Below are 20,229 nucleotides of genomic sequence, written 5' to 3'. Positions count from 1 at the left end.
TGTGTACTTGAGCCTCTTTTGGGTATATGCCTAGGAGTGGTATGGCTGGATCTTGAGGAAGCGCTATTCCTAGTTGTCTGAGAAAGCGCCAGATTGATTTCCAGAGTGGTTGTACCAGTTTACATTCCCACCAGCAATGGAGGAGGGTTCCCCTTTCTCCACAACCTCTCCAGCATGTGTTGTCCCTTGAGTTTTTCATTTGGCCATTCTGATGGGTTTTTTTAAGTAAATAGTTAATAGTATGATGTTTTGTGGCTTTTTCAGGCATCCATATCTTACCTCCCTCCCTCCTTCTTCCCTAAGGAGCCCTCTTTCCTCTTCTCCCCTGTCAGATCACTTGTAGCCTGCTGTTTCCCTTTACCCTCCTCCGACCTCCCATGGCAGTTCCTCCTTATTTCCTTATTAAACATTCACCGAGTGCTTGCTATAGTCAGGCATTGTCAGGTGCGCTTCTTTCCCTTCACTATGTACTAGTAATTGAAGCCACTAAGAAAATTACAACTGCTCTCTTCCACTGTCTTGGCAGATACAGAAGCACACCAGCTACAGGAAGCAATCAGTTCAATGACCCTGAAGAAAGGGAACCCTTTCGAAATCCTCGTTATTCCCTACTAAACTCCATGTAGGCATCATTTCCAAAGTATGTCCTTGGGCAGTCCGCAAAATTACAGACACTCTCAAAGGACAGAGGAAAGAATAGTGTTGAAGTATATATTAGGGTCATTCTTCCTTTTATGAGAATATTTTCACATTCAAAATGCCAATTAAATACATATAAACATACCTGCATGTACACACACACACACACACACACACACACACTATGACCTCAAAGTGGATACAAATTCTATCTCCATATCTCATATTCTTTTAACACTTCCAAAGCTTACCTTACTACCGAAACTAACTCCTGGATTTCTCCACAGGCTGACTACTCAGGCAGGGTGCCCTCAGTTCTCAGGCCCTGTGGTCACTTAATGGCATTTGAGATTATTCCAATGACTGGAAGATAGGTGTGAGACAGTTTACTCAGTAATGTCCAGCAAACAAATTCTCCTAGAAATTAGAACTTTAAATTAGTCTACTGCCAGTCTGTCACCTATTCAACATCGGGTCACAGGCTGTGAACCAGGAGCTTGGGAGATGCCCAGGTGGTCAGTACTTGCCTGCCAGCATGAGAAGCTGATCTTATATCCCAAGAACGTACATGAAAAGTCACCCGTTGGTGACCCCAACACTGAGGAGAAAGAGACAGATACATCCCTGGAACTCACTGACCTGACAGCCGAGAGGAATCAATGAGTTTCTCACTTTGTGAGGGTCCCTGTTTCACAGGATAAGGTGGACAGGGACTGAGAAGGACATGCCAGCATTGACCTCTGGCTTCACATGCGTGTGCGTGTACCCACAGAAGCATGTACACAGCACGCACACTCAAGTGAGCCAAGTTTCTTTTTTGTAGCATGTTTCTTTACAAATTTGTGGCACACAAAACATTCTCTTTGGGTTCATAACCATCTCTGCAATAGAGGTATACCTTTATACTTACGTGTAATGGGTACAGGCACTCAGAAAGGACGACTCACTGACTCAGCTGTTCACACAATCAAAGGTCAAAGCCAGTTTTTCATTTCCTCAGCAAATATTTATAAGTACTGCAGAGACTGCTACCAACAAAACAAATTAAAGTCCTCCCCATTGGGAGTCATGATCTAGAATAAGACAGAAAATAAACCAAATAAGCTCATTATATACCATTCTGGAGGCAAGGACCATTCAAGTCACTAAGCAAAAACTTCATGTCTGTGCTTCCAAGTGGAGGTGCACAGAGGGATGGAGAATATTTCTGAATAAAATGTCAATTGCAGACGAGAAGGGAGCCTTCCGAAAAGAAAATCAAGGTCAAAGACACTGCAGCAACAGCCTGCCTGGCTTGTTTGGGGAACATTTTCAGTACCCTTTAACTTGGTAAATTTTGCTATATGCAAAGATGCTCATATGCAAATGTAGCTGTGAGTTTAAGAAATAAATATTAGTATTATTAATATCCTCAATGGAGTCTTCTGGAAGCCAATTCTGAGGACATTACTATGCATGATGGAGACAGTGACCGTGAGAACGGTCCTGTGGGCCCCAAAGGCAGAAAGTTAGATAGAGCAGACGGAACGAAGGTAAAGATGGGCGTGCTGAGTCCACAGCTTCGGGAGGAGCCCTTCAGGGTGGTCCTCCAAGTCGAAGACATGGCCAGCCCTTGTACTGCCATCTCTGCCCGAGTTCACCACCTGGGCTTTTATGGAAAGGCAGTCATCGGAGGCAGGCACAGACTGCAGTCCATAGCTGTGGTAACCTCTAAATCACCCCGTAGGCAAAACTCTACCAGCAATAGCAATCCAGCAGCTGAAGACACATGTCTACAGCCTTACCTTGCAAAGGGGTAGGAATCATGTTTCTAAGGCAATCAAAAATAAATAAGCATGACAGTCTGACATTAAAGGCTGGAGCAGAATTTTAAACAGCCTAAAAAGACTTGAAATGTCAGACAAAGCCAACAGCTCAAAGTTTAAGAGTGTTGCTGAAACACAGCAATGTTAAAAATGTTTTTTTTAAGAAAAGAGACAAGACAAAAATATGATTTAAAAGGACAAAATAAAGAACCTTAAATACAAAAACGCTGAAGACAAGGATACGTTCAAATAATTAGGAATATAGTTAGTGCTATTATAAACATCAGTAGGATGAAATAAAATATATAACTGGTTACAAAATATCTATAATACAAAACACAATGAAAGCCAAATGCCACCTGAATGCTGAATACCAAGTCTCTGCATTTGATTATTCATATCTGAAAATCTAAAGCTCTTTGCAAAGATCCCCAAGTCTTCAGGGGAACAGGTGGTCGGGCCTGATTTCATGACCGTTGTCATGTGAGCTCTCTAGGCTCCGTGCCCACCATCACACAGACTCATCCGACATTGGCCAGTGAAGGAGGCAGACAGGTTTACTTTGAGGGCCAGTTTCCCATATGCAGCCCTGCACCGCTGGCCTCCAGCCCCCAAACCTGCTAAACACAGTTGACTTATCTGAATCACCACCATGTCCACATGCTGCCACTACAAGATATGCGTGTCAATGCTCTGGCCTCCCCTCTCTATGTTGCATTTTCCTCATCTGTTAACTTAATCTACTGCCTACTATCCAGGGCTTCTGGAGAGTATACCGGGCATCTGGCATGGTGGCAACATAAATTTTAACTCTTGTCAAGAACCGTTGAATAAAACTTTCACTTTTGTAATATTACGTGAAAGCATTTTTTCTTTGATATTTTATGTATGTTATCATTGTGTGTGCATGTCTGTGTTTTTGTATGTACATACGTATGCATGTGAGGCCAAAGCACAATCTCAGATGTCCTTCCTCAGGCACTGTCTGTCTTTTTGTTGTCTTCGGCAGGGGGCAGGGCAGAGCTCCTCACAAATTGGGCTAGGCTGGCTGGCCAGTGAGGGCTGGAGATCCATATGGTTCCCCTTCTGCACAGGGACTGTCAGTTTATACCACCATGCCCGGCTTTGTCTTAATGCTAGTGCTAGGGGTCAAACTCTGATCTTTGTATTGGCAAGGTAGGCACTTTGAGCCACCTCCCAGCCCTGTACTGCTGTTTCCTTACCTAGTGTTGGAAACACACTAGTTCTTCTGTCCAGTCACACCTGGGATGCTCATAATTATAAATGCAAACTGAAGCACAAAGTAAAATGTTTTATAAAGTATCAGACACAAACCACAATATGTTCCTCATAGCTATGATGTGTAAAGGGCCTTTGGAATAGATAGTTTATATCTATCATGAACAGAAACTCTGATAATCAGAATATATAATTAAATAGAAACCTCTACTTTCTTGAAAATTCATTTGTATCTGAGTCCAAACTCACGCCATTATCATGCTATCCTAAGGCGTTATCGCAATGGGGGATGGTTGGAGGGCTGTAGAGTTGCCATGCGAATGCCATTGCTGTTTTGATGAGGTCACTGTCAGATGAAATCTTCAGTATAGAAGCTGGTATTTTGTAGCTCTGTGCTGGTGATGATCAGCGATTTCAAACCAGATGACTTCGCCAATTATCAGCTTATTTCCTCTATGGTGGGAGACAAAGAAAAAACTACCAGAAGTTGCTAATTGTGTCTTCCATCTTACTGGGGTGGTACAGATATATTTTGTGTTGGTTAGTTCTCACTGTCAACTTGAAACAACACAGGCTCACTTGGGAAGAGAGTTTTAGAGAGAAGTAGAAAAAAGAAAAAAGTTGGCCTGTAGGCATGTCTTTGGGAGACTGTCTTGATTGTCTCTGGATGTAGGAAGTCCCAACCCACTTACGGGAACGACATTCCCTCGTCAAGTGGTTCTGAACCATACCCAAAAGTGAAAAGTCAGCTGGGAGCAAACAAGCAAAGAAATATATTCTCTCTGCTTTTTACTCTGGATGTTATGTGAGTAACTGCTTGAGTTTCTGTTTTGACCTTCCCAAAATAACAGGCCATAATCTAGGATTGTAAGCCAAATGCATCCTTTCCTTGACCAAGCTGATTTTTTTTAACCAAGCTGATTTTTTTTTATTTGTGCCAGCAACAGAAATAAAACTAGATCATAATTACACTAAGAAGATGAAACTAACACCTGGCAACCTTCAGAAGCAGCGGGGGACGGTGTGCCACCAGATGATAAAAGAGAGAATGTTCTGCGACTAGAGTCAGTACAGTTATCCAAGAACACAACTCTTCTTGGTAGCCTTATTAATAAAAAACACCAATGAATGATATCAAACAAATTACATACATTACAAAGCCTTAATTTCTCATCTATCAAGTGACAATTATTATGATATTTATCTGATAGGAGTGTTACAAAAGCTTAGTAAACTCATGCGTTAAGCAGTGTATAGAAATACTTAGAACGGAATTGTAATAATAATAACATGCCTTTGGAGATACTGGCAACCACACTGATGGCACTTTTTTGACAAAAGATAAACACCGAAGTTCTTTTAACCAAAAAGCAATTTATGGGGTATCTGTGATCATCTCCACTTTACCAGTAAAGTAGCTGAGCCTCAAAGGATTGACTAACCTGCTGGACAGTAAGGGGGAGGAGCCAGCGTACAATGTAACAGTTATTCAAGTTTCACAGCTTTACTTCAAATGGTAGCTGTCAACTCTAAAGGTGAAAGATGTATGAGGGAAAAAGAAAAAAAAAAGCCATCCTAGCAGAAGACTTGGCAAGAACTGATAGATCTGCCTGGACATCTTAGCATCTCCACTAGGAAACCATTTTATCTGTTTATCTGTTCTCCCCCAGCTCTTTGTCTCCATCAGAGAGCCCAAGACAGGGCAGCTCTCCTAAACAGAGCTCTTACTGGCTATTTCATGCACTGGTTTCCCAGTAATCACCATAGATTAGAATCATCTGTAGGGCTTCTATCTCATATCAATCTGGAGATACTCACGCAGAATGCCTCGGATAGAGAGACAGATTCAAGCATCAGAGGCTAACACGTAGCCAGGTTGAGATCTGGCAGCTCCCAGCAGACACCTCTGGGTTACACACTCATCACACTTGGATGTGCACCCCTGTGAAGAACCTAACAGCCACCCCAGGCATTTTTCCTTGAAGTGGAGCACTGTCATGGCTCAGCACCAGCTTGCCCTCCTCTGAGAATCTCTGTCAGCTTTCTCTATTGTTGCCCACCCCTTCTTGCTTAAGACTCATTTCCACAGTGCCCTACCTTCATGAACCCCACGCTCATCTGGATCACCTGTTAGCTTTCGCGTTCTCAGAAGCCCTCCTCCCTGCATAAATTATACAACCCTTTTATTTCCGTGTTCTCTGATTCTCACATATTCTTGACAGGACTTTACCAAGGTCCAATTTTAGCAGCAAAGGATTTGGTGATATTTTTTACCAGTCTTGTTTGCTTTCTCACTTCTGCTGTGCTGTGCTTACTTAGTGCTCTCAAGTTGTGGACACTGTGTTGTTAGGCTTGAATTTGGCTATTTGTGAGAAATTGCCATAAGACTAAAAGTGCAAGCAATCACAAAAAGACATGAGACCAGAAACAGAGGAAAAAAGTCCTGCAAGCATAACATCCACTGAAAATGGAGATCACATGATAAGGTAGCTTGAGCAAGAAGGGGAGAAACTCTGATGATAGTCAGTCTGCAGCTGGGCCCAAAAACAAATCCCAAACAAAAGCTCAGAACAATGATAATATTGCTCACAAGAAAATAAGCATCTAATAAGCATAGAGAGAACTGAACAACTTTCTCTACATCCTGGCATCCAGTTTGCTGCTTTGAAAGATAGCAGGCATTGTTCTTTTATATGTGTTTTTGATATACATTGCTATTTTCAGAAACATGAGCTACTAACAACAGGGTTCAGCTGAAAAATTATCTGTGTACAGACTGTGGGTTTTAGAAATCAGGAGGACTTTTATCTCAATGTCCCTGGCAAACAACACAGGCCTGGCTTGTGTTCATTAAATAAATGAGCACCCTTTGAATAGAAGACAGACTCAAAGACAGACAACCTCTACTCTGACACTGTGTTAGAATTACAGGCACCACTGAAGCAGGCCAGAACAAGTAGGTGAACGGAGTTCATGGCAGTGATATCCACACTTCAGGACCTGGTCCAAAGCCAGTCAACAATGAAAAGGCTATTGATTTCTAAGCTTAAAAAATACTACGCAAGGATATTCTGATAGAAATTAATGCCACAATCTTAATTCTTGTGGGGTTTTTTTATATCTTTTTAAAATACCACTTTGCTCAATGTCATAAGGATGGGTAATAATTGGCAAATTTCATTAATAAGTTTATTTGGCCAGATAGAAAACTCAGAAGAATGTGAGAGGACATTCTGAAAAGTATGAAATTTTGTGTATTATATGTGAAAGCCAAAAATGTTGGTTCTATGCAAAGAAACAGAGAGGAAAATAGTAGCCACCAAATTCCAGGCGAGGATAAGACCTGTGACTGAGAGGTTAGATAACGTATGCCAAGCTGTAGTTAGAAGAGGAGAGCAAGTGTTGGTGTTCTGCGATACCATCGCTCGACGATAGCTTACAAAGGTTATTATATATTTCAAAGTCTCTAGAGGAAGTGTTAGAATGCTTCAACACAAACCAGCAATGAATGATCTGGGTGATGGCCAGGAGAGCTGCCCTGACTCAAGCATTCTACATCATGCACATAATTTCCCAAGTTATCACAATGGACCCCACAAACTCATGAAATTGTTATAAACAGGCTGAGCATGTCCAGAATATCCTGTAGGGTCCTCTGAAGAAGGGGAATGAACAAGCTTTGATAGGGCGTGAGGCATGCATAAAAGGGGTCACGTGGTCCAGTCTCATGGCACTGTCAGAGAAAAGCACACAGGAGAAACACTGCAGTGTCCTCAGGGCCGCTGGAAGCCTACATCTGCATGGAATTGTTTTCGCAGGCTACGCAGTAAGCTAATGAGAGCCTATGACACTAAGGATATGTGTCCCTGTAAACTCTGTTACAGTATTTCCTGTTATGAAATGTGTCACCTGAGGTATTAGAGTTAAGATAAATGCAGGTTCAAGAGAGTTTCATAACACTCAGATTCAGAGAATGATGTTAAAAAATAGAAATGAGCTCAATAACCAAAAAAGGTGTCTGTTTAATAAATTATCATAATTAATTTGACATGGTACAAATTGAATTATTTTCACATTTTTTATATTGGTGACGCTTAATTATTTGACCTTTAGAACGTAGAGTTTCTCTACTAGCCATTCAGTCTTCACTTTATGCTTCTGGTAGAGGTCATTTATCCATCCAAATGTTGGATTTTTATCACAGCATCCATTTGTCATAAATGAACACCTACCCATGCAACAAAGTTATCTTCCATTGTTATTCCTGATCTCAAATGGATGTTATTGAACTAAAAAAAATGCCAAAGCTTTGAAGAAATGAGAAGGTACATTATGCAAAATTCTTAAAACAGGGATGCAAGTGTAGGGGACTGTGTCCTGGAAGCTGTCCTGCACGTGGAGAAAGCTGACTTCCCAGGGCGAGCATAAATGGAAGGAGCACTTACGCTTTACAGACGCCTTCTCCCTTGCCTTCTATGGTCTGATTGATTTAACCCCAGACGACAGAAATGTGGTTTTCTTTGTTTTCCTCAAGGTCAGGTCCTCTTTTGAGCTTCAGGTCTAGAGGGGCAAACCTTAATCTTATTCTCCACTCCTGGGTTGTTGGGTTGTTTTTGTTTGTTTATCTGTTTTTGGTTTCTTTGTTTTTTAGGAAACTTTAATTCTGGGTGCTTTGGATCATATAATTCTGCACCTACTGCCCTGCTCACCATCCCATCCCTCATCCACGCAGAGAGACGTCACTGAGACAACACTCACTCCTGTCTCCTGTCTCCATCAGGTCTTGCTTCCTGAATGTTACTCTGAATGGCCGAGCTGCCACCTTGGCTGTGCTCCCTGGGACCCTGCACAGGGTCACACAGAGCAGCTGCCACACCCCCCAGACTCCAGGCTTGAAGCACAGTAGATCCCTTTTCAGCACAAACTGCGTAGATCTCTGCTGTCCTTCCTCTTCTTTGGCATAGTATCTCAGCAGCAGGGGCCAGAGATTCCTCTCTCTACAACCCACAACCTCATCAGCAACTTCAAACCTGGAGAAAATTTGCTATTTCCAGCTAAAGTCCTCCCCCACTTCTGCTTTGAAAGTTAGAGAAGCATTTTCTCTAGCAAATGTTTTTTGCTTCAAAGAATATCTAATAAAATCTCAGCGGGGCTCAGGCTTTCAGGAACACAAAAGCCAGCTACTCAGGCTCCTTCGTACTGTCTTTATCTCAGTGTCCAAAGGCTGGGTAATGCTTTTTAAATTATGGTTTATCATTTTTTTACAATCATCCAATATTTCTTAATCACCTAAAACTATTTGTTTTCCAGTTTGGGTTGTCATATGCCAATAATTCCTAATTTTGTTGAGTGTGTTTTCACACTATTGATCACCAACAAAATGTTTTAAATTTGTTTGTTTGTGTGTATGTGTCTATACAAGTATAATAATAGAAAGTTCATTGATTATTCACGTATTTATAGAATTGCTGAGGATTTCAAAGCATTTAATTTCTATATAATTATGTTCTCATTGATAGACAAGAAAAGTACAGCAATCCATCCTAAAGGAAATGAGTTTTCTGATGTAGTCTGAGGCTCATAGGAAGTAATTCACAGTTTCTGAATAGTCTCCAGGGGTTGCCATTTTATAATATGATCACATAATAATGGAAAAGGCCTCGAGAGAGAACTGCATTTGTTCATGACTTTTAAAATCTAATTAATGGTTTCATTAATAATTACAGAATATTGCAGGCTGGTTAACTCACTTCCCAAAATGCAAATATCCCATCTTACAAGGAAATTGAATAGTAAGTCTGTTTTTTAATAGCGCACTTTTATTAAAAGAATACATTGAAAAGGCTATTTAGCAGGACATAGAATCACTAGTTAAAGTCAAAAAGAATGTAACTGTCATGATTTCTTCTCCTCACCCCAGTGATAGCAAGTGCTGGCAGGTTATTAGAAATGCCTGGAGTGATATTGTTAATGCTGAGGTCCACAAAATACCAAATCTGTAGGTGTTCTGCTTAAATGGATCTGGAGTGAGGAACTTTCAAAAGCACTCAGGGCAGTTTCAAGTGTGCAGCCTGCGTTGAGAACTACTGCATATTTAGATTGCTTAAGAATTTGGACTTCTATGGCAGATATGCATGCATCCTAGACTCCACAATAACCCATGTTTCTCTAAGAACCTGTGATTTTCTTCTAACAAGTGGTAGAGCTAAAGTAAGGGAGTGGCTTTTCACTACCTCAGTCTTAGCTGGCTTTAGCAACAGGAAACTTTCTCTCGACCTTGAAAAACCTCCTAACAAGGTTGTGACCTACCTACGAAAAGTGCTTGTGATAGGGTATTCCTCAGAGTCATCAGCCACGGGCCGAAGGAGAAGCCAGAGCCCCCACCATGCTGTTTCAAGGAGACAGACTCTGCCAACTTCCGTGAAAGCCTGGGAGGGTATCCTGACCTCCACCACCAAGCTGAGTCCTGCGAACACCTTGTTTGCAGCTTCATGAAATCCATGCTCAGATCTCTGACCAGTGGAAAATGAGAGAATAAGCGTTGCTCCAACCTTCCAAGTTTATGCTAACTTGTTACTTAAGAAAAATAAATATGCATTCTCTCCCTAGCTCCCCCACATGACCACCAAGCCACCACCACACAGGTAACAAAAGTTACAAGTATCTACGACGTAGACATATATTTAGGATGGGATCTACGTGGATTTCAAAACTGGGGTGTTCTACGGTATTATCAGCGCCCTGCTTGCTTCACTCAGGAGCACCTCACAGGTGTCCTAATACAGTTCCGGCACCATCTTTAAATATCAGCCAAATACGCCAGGGTTCAAAGGTGAGGTGATGGACATCCAGTGCTTCCAACTCTTGGCCACTATGACTCGTGTTAGGGCCACCGCTCTGTAGCAGGCCCTAGTCTCCTAAGGATGGGGCTGTTAGAGCAAAGCGGAGTTCAGACGCATTTGTTTTTTCTTAGCCATTAAAATACTCATTATTTTTTTAAGTGTAATGGTTTGTTCTTCTGGGGGTTGTTTGTTTGTTGTTTCTTTGTTTATTTGTTTGTTTTGGAGCATAACCTTATTGCAGCAGACTGTAGTGTCTTCTCTATTTAGTTCTGATCAGTTTGAGAAGTAAACAGACATGAATTTAACTTCCATTTGTTTGCCTATAAAGATGTTGAACTTTTTGGCTTATCTCTGCTGAGTTCTCATTTTCTATCTTTTGCCCTTTTCTCTTTGGATTGTCTCCTTCTCCGTTTGTGGGGATTACAGAAACCACCATTCTGTGTTCTACATACAAATTTTTCCAGAGAGATTACTTTGTCTAAACACGTTTTTGAAAGTACTGAGTCCTGTCCCACCACCACCCAGTTTGTGAATGTGGTCTCCCAGATGGATTGCCGTCAGTTGCTATTATGTTGTTACATTTAATTTTGACCCATCCAAATTCTATCTATGCAATATAATGCTGCAATGCAGCTTAATCCACTTCCTGATGAATAGCCTGCTGGATTAACACCATATGTGGCAAAACCCACCATTTTTCCAACAAGTGAAAATATCACCTTAGCTGTATGTTAAATTCTCATCCAGGCTAGGGTTTATTTTCAGATTCTGAATTCTTATCCACTGATCTGATGCCAATGCCATATTGATTCAAATACACTGAATTCTAGCACGTTCTCAGCTGGCAGAACAAATGCTCTTCTATCCCCTAGTTCAGAAATGTCTTACATTGACTCAGACATTTATCCCTTCATTTCAAATCTTAAAACATTCATTAGGCTGGAAAAGGAGTTTGCTGGGAATTCTCAGTAATGTCATTTTCATTTTCTAGTCCCATTTAGGGCATCCATATTTTAAAGTTAACTCCTTTATGCAAAGGCTTGTTATAAACTTTTATTCTTCTTCCATTTATATTCTTTAATACAAGTTAGCAGCTTCACAGTTTTTTTCCTGGGGACTCTCACAGGATCCAAGGACTCATTGTAAGATAGACAACATGTGCTAGGAACATTTTTTTTTCCTATTCTCTTCCCCCACCTCTATTTCTTTCTTCTATTTAATATTTATGAATAAGAATTTGGGTCCTAGCTTAGTCAGAGTTCATCACAGAAAAAAAGAATCGAAAAGATAAAGAGAGGGAGGAGGAAGAGAAAGAGTAGGAGGAGGAAGAAAGAGGGGGAGAGAAATTGTAAAGCATCTGCTCAGAAAATGTTGAGAGCTGGAAAGGCATCTATAATCTTTCAGCAAGCTGGTGACACAGGAAGACGGGCATTTATCCACAGTTAGGAAACAGTGGTTCATGTTCCAGTCCACACCTGAAGGCCAGGAGAGCAGGAGCGTTGTTATCAAGAGAACAGTATCCCAGCTCGGTCATCAGGAGGATAGAGGGTGGAGAATGGAGGCTCAATCTAACTTTCCTCTACCTGTGTCTTTTCATTCTTGTCAGGCCCAGGATTGCAAGAGGCCGATCAGCATGAAAGGGGAGCAACCAGCTACTTCACCTGGTCATCAATTCTAGTGCCATTCTCTTTAGGAAATATTCCTGAGGAAAGTCCCAGACACATCGGGGCACATATCCTGGACAGACAGCATAAGTTACGTTCTTATTGCCGGTGTGAAAGGCTTATCTGACTAAAAGACACCAGAAGGAAAGAAAGTGAAGTGTTAGGCTATGACCTGGTTAGGTCTACCATCTCAAGTTGACAAGTTTTACATGCACTTCTTCCGAGAGAATGTGCCCTCCACTCTTCAGCTTTCACATCCCATTCGGCCCCTGAGCTCACCCCTGAGCTAACTGCTTTGCCTCCCATCTGAAAGAACGTTATATTCTTCAGAAATCACACTTCTACCTGTGTTACAAAACGTGGATCAAAGCAAATTCGTGAACAGAAGAGCTATTCGAGCCCAAGTTTGATAGAAACCATATCTGATAGATCAGCATTGATTACTGTTCAGTTAATCAAAGAAACTGAAGCAAAGAGGTGAGCCACTTAACAGTTTTACATGTACACTTTCATCATTCTGTACGAATTTAAAACACACAAACGTACACCCGTTATCTACAGGACGTTCACTTGTTTTTTTATATGGAGTCAAAACCCCCACGGGTATGAACTCACCACCTGAGGCTCTGCCGGGGAGTTTGAATGATGTCTTATGTGAACCGCAGTAACTATATAGAGCAGAATTTCCATTTGTTGTTTGATCATTTTTATTCAATATTTCTAAATATAAGAGTCAAGATTTTTTTCTCATTATCTCAGATAAGAGCAATTCAATTTTCAATTTGAATTTAAATTTTTTATTTTTGTTTTATTTTTATTTTAGATTTTGATAGAATATATTGATTACAGCTTACCCTCCCCCAATTCCTCCAAGATCCTTCCCACTTCCCCACCCACTCAAATCCAAACCCTTTCTATCTCTCTCATTAGGAGAAACAAAAAGGGAGAAATCTTAAAACTTCAGCTTGAGACAGTCTGAAAAAAACTTTTACATCTTCTAAAATCACTAATGTTTTACTGTTGTGTTACCTATACCTAATATGACAAGACTTTTGAGTGACCTTTTTAGATGAGTTTTCCCAAAGCATTACATTTGCATCATAGAGACACTGATACTTTCGTCCATTTTCATCAGCTCATAGGATGCTTAATTATTAATTATTAGCTAGTTAAATAATTAATCTCTTAGTCACAAAATGTACGGTCATAAGAAAAGCGTAAAGTGTGTGACTGTGATAGGAAAAGGAGAAAGCACAGACGCCATCTTCAAGCACCCACAACGCCCTCCCCCTGCACGTTGAACCATTTTGCACAGAAAGTGTGAGTTAGCAGCTTGAACAGGTAGGTAAGCTGCAGTGGGCTGAAGGAAGCTCTTCTAAGTGTGGCCTTGCATAACAGCGTAGCTCTTAGAGAGCAGGAGCTGGCCCAATCGGGAAGGCACCCTTGCATACCGACCTCCAACATACTTCTGCAGAGAAGAAATCAAGAAGGCCCAGTGCACCAGGCCCATTCCAGAAAGCTGGCAACACAAAGAAATATGTTTCAGAGGAAATGAAAACAACCCTAGGCCGAGGCAAACCGAGGGGCTGGAGCAGCTGAGTCATAGCGCTCCAGATTTCTTTAACCCGCAGCTCTGTCTTCTCCACGTTCCCTGAGACTGACGATTCCAGGTGTCACTACCATTCACTGAAAAATATTAACCTCGCCTTGAAATGCAAAATCTTCCTCTCACAGGGGTGATTTTTTTGTGTGGCATTCAGACACAAAGGCGAAATTCTAAGGTAAAGTCTGGAAAGAAAAAGCGTGAGCAAGAATGCATGATGAGGTGCGATTGAATTGTTCTCACAGCAGCAAACACCAAAGAGAGGCGAATTCTCAGTGAGTCTGGGTGGTGATTCATCGTCAGTCGAACCTTAATTACTGCAGTCAGCTAAATGGTCGGAACCTGCTACAGAAATATTGAAACAGGTGCACAACAGAAGATGGGTTGAAATGTCACTTCCTCTGACATTCAACTGCATCTGCAATTGTTACGTGGGATATCGACTTATAGGACCTCCAGAATGTTTTAATTACAGAATACAAACCAAGTGGATTACGCTCTATTATAAAGATCGGTCACCCTGACTATGGGAGGGAGAAAACTTGTGCATGGCTGCGCTGTGAATCTGTTTTTGCATTTTTTAATTCAGCTCATTCATTGACGATTCCATACAGATATATAACGCATTCTTGTCACACTCCTCAACCCTTTCTTAGCCCATTGCCACACTCTTTTATTCTCCATCTCATGGTTCCCTTCCCACTTTTTATGTCTTTGGCTTGTTTCTGTTTCTGTTTCTGTTTTGTGACCTACTGAATTTACCAGGGCCACCTGCATTGTCATAGGCATGGAGCTTTCTCAGGAGAGCAGAAAGCCCATCAGTGACTACACAACCCAAGACAATGACTCCTCCTCACCCAGCATCCCTACCCATAAAGGAGTAGGGACCCCTGAGCCCCTCCCCCTCCAAAACCGAATGTTCACACCCAGTCTTGGGCAGTCCAAATGCAGGCAACTTCAGCTGTTCTAAGCACACGATTAAATGGCCAAATCATGGGCAAAAGATAGTGTTTGAGGACATTCCTCCCCATCACTTCATTCTTATATTTTTTTCCTGCATTCTTTTCCATCATATTCTGTGATCTCTGAGGTGGGTGTTACACATGTGCCATTTAAGCACAAATATTCAACAGTCCCATATTCTCAGCACCTGGAGCAGCCATAAGCCATGAGTCTCCGTGTTCACCACCATTAAGGGTAAGAAGAAGCTTCTATGTACATATAAACCCATAAACTAAATGGCAGTTTAAGACTGTGTGCATTAAGCAAAATGGCAGTAGTCAGTTCCCCGACAGGGACTGTGACCTTCCAGCTGTGGCTATTGGGCAAGAATTATTTCCTGTAGATCTGGCTTCAGATCCAATCAGAAGGCAGTTAGTTACTCCCATAAGTTATACCACAATCACTCCAGTGGAGCCATCTGGCCAGGTCAGTGTTACAGCGTGTAATGCCTACCTCTGAGGAAGACTATAGATCTCTTTCCTTCCCCAGCTGCCTACACAGCATCTCCAAGCGCTGTGGAAGTCAGCCAGCAGGAAGAAGCCTCCAGCTCTTTTCCATCTGATTTCTCTTTGTCTTGAAACCAAGCCATAAGCTTTCTTAAGTTAAAAAAAAAAAAAATGTCTTGCCAATTAGTCCTGATGAGCAACCAAAATCAGTGGCAACAGTCTGAGTTTCTTTGGTGGCCATGGGACCCTTCTTAACCAACAGCTCATAGAGAGATATCCCAAACTTGACTCTGGAATTTTTGTCTCAGCATCGTCCACTCAGGCAACGCAGTGCCATTCAATGTTCTTCTTAGCTTATATAAGACTAGGTGTCTAAGCTAAGATTTTATTGCTGCGAAGAGACACCATAACCATGGCAACTCCTATAAAGGAAAACGCTTAACTGAGGCTGGCTTACAGCTTCAGAGACAGAACATTCTCATCATAGCAGGAAGCATGTGAAGGCAGACACAGTGCTGGAGCTGCGAGTTCTGCATCTTGACCGGCAGACAGCAGGAGGAGACTGTGGCAGATTGGGCATAGACTGAGCATAAGAGACCTCAAAGCCCATGCCCACAGTGACACACTTCCTCCAACAAGGCCATAACTCCTAATAATGACACACCCTATGGACCAAGCATTAAACATGTGAGTCTATAGGGGCCATTCCTATTCAGACCACAACATTCCTCACTAAACCCCATAGGCTTAGGGCCATACCATAATGCAGAAAAGCATCTAGTCCGACTTCAGAAGTCCCCAGTTTATAACAGTCTCATCTTGCTTAAAAGTCCAAAGTTCAAAGTCTCATCTGAGATTCATGCAATTTCTTAATCACCTGTGAAACCAAAGTGAAAAGGCAGATCACATACTTCCAACAAACAGTGGTACAGAAAATACATTACCGTTCTAAAAGGAAGCATAGTGAAAAAATACTGGACCAAAGCAAGAGCAAAAACCAGCTAGACAAACTCCAAACTCTGCATCTCCATGTCTGATGACAAAATGCTCTTAGACCTCCAACTCCTTTCAGCTTTGCTGACTGCAGCACACTGTTTTCTCTTCGGCTGATTGCCCTCCCTCTTAGCAGCTTTCCTGTGCAGATATCCCGTGACTCTGATGTCTCTAACTTCTTGGGGTCTCTAAGGCAACCCCGGCTTCACCTTCACAGCTTCACACAATGGCCTCTCCAAGCCTTCCTTGACACACGCCTGGCCTCAGCTACTTTCCTTAGTCATCAAGGAGTGATTCCGTAACCCCTTTCTTCTGTTCTTGATTCTAAATTCAGAACCACATGGCCAGGTTCTGCTGTTTGCTGGGGCTGGAACATGGTCCCCTTGTTTAGCTACATCTTCACCAGCTTCCTGTTTCCAAAGATTTCCTTCATCACCTAAGCCTGGCTGTCCTGAAGCTGCATCTGTAGAGCAGGCTGGCCTTGAACTGAGAAATCTGTTTGTGTCTTTGTCTCCTGAGTGCCGAAATTAAATTTGTGTAGCACCAAGCCTGGACCTAAACTGTTCTTTCATTCCTTTCACAAGATGGAAGTTTAGCTCGAAATAATCTTACCTGGAGGTTAACACTCCCTTGAAAGGAAAACATTTAATGTCTTTGCTCTGTTTATCTCCTCAAATTCAGGACTTAGCTCCATTTCAATTGCCAATGCTCCTTTTCTCTGTACGTTTTATATTTTTGCTTTGTCCAGTAGTAACCACAGAACACAGTCCTTCGTCATGGTGGGGAGACATGGCGGCATGCAGACATGGTACTAGAGCTGAGACTTAGTCATCTTGACCCACAGTCAGCAAAAGGACACTGTCTACCACACTGGGTGTGACTTGAACATAGTGCCACACTTCTTCCAACAAGGCCACACCTACTCCAACAAGGCCACACCTCTTGGACCAAGCATTCAGACACAAGAATCTATGGCAGCCATTCATATCCAATCCACCACTCCAGGTTTCCATATGGCTTGTTTGTGTTAGCCCTTGTCACCTCTCACCCAATTTTTCCCCATTCTCCATGTCAACCTCGCCACACCTTGTGTCCACCAGGTTTTTATTTTGCATATCTGCTTTCCTCACTCTCCTTCAGGCTTTTTCTCCAACACCACGTCTCCCTTCTAGAGTCTGGATTCTACCAACATGCTAAGTTAAACACATACATCTAAGCCGCCATCTCTAGATGAGCAAGAATGCATAGAATTTGTCTGTCTGCTCCTTGTTTACTTCACTCAATATGACACTTTCCTGTTCCATACACATTCCTGCAAATTTCATAGTTTTTTGTTCTTTTCTTTACTCTGGATGAAATTCCATTGTGACGCTATTTCCTGGTTATTGTGAATGGAGCATGAATGAGCGGAGACGTGAAAATGCCTTCGTGGCAGGATATAAAGCCTATGGGAATATTTCCAGCAGTCCCATCCACACTGATCTCTATTCTACTCCCCTTTCCCCACATCCTCATCAACATTGGCCACTTGTTTTCTCAGTGATAATCATTCTCACTGGAGTGAGGTAGTATCTCAAAGTATTTTGAATCTGCATCTTTCTGATGGATAAAGACTTTGAACACATTTTTAATTAATTTAGTTATTCACTTCACAGCATGATTGTAGTTCCCTCTCTCCTCTCTTCCCAGTCATACCCTCCTGTCCTCTTCCCCCAGCTCCCCTCTTTTATTCCTCAGAAAAAGGGGAGCCCCCTTACAAACCCACCCCAGCATACCAAGTCAAATCAGGAATGAACAAATCCCCTTCCCCTATGGTCTAGTGAAGCAGCCCAACCAGGAGGAGGTGTTCAGAAATCAGGTGACAGTCAATGTCAGAGACAGTCCCTGCTCCCCTTACTAGAGGACGCACATGAAGCCCAAGCTGCCCATCGGCTACATCTGTGTAGGGGGCTTAGGTTCACTCCATGGATGGCCCTTGGTTGGTGCATCAGTCTGTGCAATCCACTCTGGGCCTGGTTAGTTGACTTTGTTTGTCTTCTTGTGGAGCTCCTGTCACCTCCAGGTCCTTTTCTCCTTCCTCCCACTTTTCCACAAGACTTCCTACGCTTAGCCAAACGTTTGGCTGTGAGGCTCAGCATCTGTTTTGATCTGCTGCTGGGTGGAGCTTCTCAGAGGACAGCTATGCTAGGCTCCACTTTGCAAGCATAGCACAGTGTTGTTCATAGTGTCAGGGCCTGGCTCTCTCCCATTAGGTGGGTCTCAGGTTGAGCCAGGCATTGGTTGGACATTCCCTCAATCTCGTAGGCAGGGTAAATTTTGAGTCAAAGCTTTTATGTGTGGGTTGGTGTTCCCCTCTCTTCACTAGGAGTCGTGTCTAGTTAAAGGGTGTCCTCTTCACTCTCCATGACCCCTGCTACTAAGAGTCTCTGCAAGAGTCACTCCCATTTCCTCAGAGAAGCCTATCCTGTCTTAGTTCTTCAGCTTGTCATGGGGATGGCCCTGCCCCACAGTTTCTCTTTTCTCTGCAGGGCCTCTGTCCCCCCACCCCTTTCCCGCTCTCCCCAGGTCTGATCATCAACCTCATTTCTCTGGGCTCTCTCTCTCTCTCTCTCTCTTACCTTGCTCACTCTCTTCAATCACCTTCCTAGTAGTCAGGGAAATGCAAATCAAGCTGACTCTGAGATTAGACCTTCTACCAGTTAGAATAGCTAAGATCAAAAACTCAAGTGATAACACATGCTGAAAAGGATGTAGAGAAAGGGGAACACTCCTTCATTGCTGATGGGAGTACAAACTTGTACACCCACTTGGGAAATCAATCTGGCCTTTTCTCAAAAAATTGGAAAAAGCTCTACCTCAGGACTCCAAAAGATGCTCTACCACAAAGCAAAGACTATGTTCATAGCAGCTTTATTTGTAATAGCCAGAATCTGGAAACAACCTAGGTATCCCTCAACCGATGAATGGATAAAGAAATTGTGGTACATTTACACAATTGAATACTTCTCAGCTATTTAAAAAAAAAAATCATGAAATTTGCAGGCAAATGGATGGAACTAGAAAAGATCATCCTGAGTGAGGTAACCCAGATCCAGAAAGACACACATAGTACATAACTCACTTTTTTTTTTAATATTTATATTTTATGTGCATTCACATGAGGGTGTTAGATCCCTTGGAACTGAAGTTACCGACAGATGTGAGCTGTCATGTGAGTACTGGGAATTGAACCCTGGTCCTTTGGAAGAGCAGGCAGCGCTCTTAACCACTGAGCCATCTCTCTAGCCCATATGTGCTCACTTTTAAGCAGATTTTAGCCATACTATACAGGATAAGCATACTATGCAGGACAGAGGACTTGAAGCCAAAGAAAGTAAGTAATGAGGACCCAAGGGAGATGCGTAAATCTCACTCAAAAGGGGATATACAACAGACAGCAGAAGTGTTGGGCACATTTTTAAGGGGCTCCTGGCCATCTATATCTCTTTGAGACATTTTTATTCTGATATTTTATGGGCCTTCTGATTGGGTTATATTTCTTTGATGCTTAGAATTTTCATTATAGTTGTCTTTGTTTTAGTTATTTGTGTATTCTACATGCTAGTATTTTGTCAGATGTGTTGCTGGCAAGGACTTCTTTCATTTGATGGCCGACCTCTTTTCTCAACTGATGAGAAACAGAAGCTTTTAATTTCATGAGGTTTCATTTCTCAAATGGTGGCCTTGTTTCCCGAGCAACCAGAAGCCTATATCTTTCAGTGTTCTCTCTACTTTTCCTTTTAACAGGTTCAGAGCTCAGGACTTAAATTGAGGTCCTTGATCTATTTAGAGTTGATTTTGGTGTGGGATCAGAGTACGGATCTAGTTTCAGTTTTCTACACGTAGCTGTCCAGTCTTCCCAGCACAATTTCTTAGAGATGGCATGTTTTCTTCTCTCTTTGTATCTTGGTATCTTGGTTCAAAAATCAAGTAGCAATCACCATCTGTGCTTATACT

The sequence above is a fragment of the Psammomys obesus genome, unplaced genomic scaffold (assembly GCF_907164565.1).
Source record: "Psammomys obesus unplaced genomic scaffold, mPsaObe1.curated_primary_1811, whole genome shotgun sequence".
NCBI lineage: Eukaryota > Metazoa > Chordata > Mammalia > Rodentia > Muridae > Psammomys > Psammomys obesus.
This window is presented reverse-complemented; position numbering follows the sequence as displayed.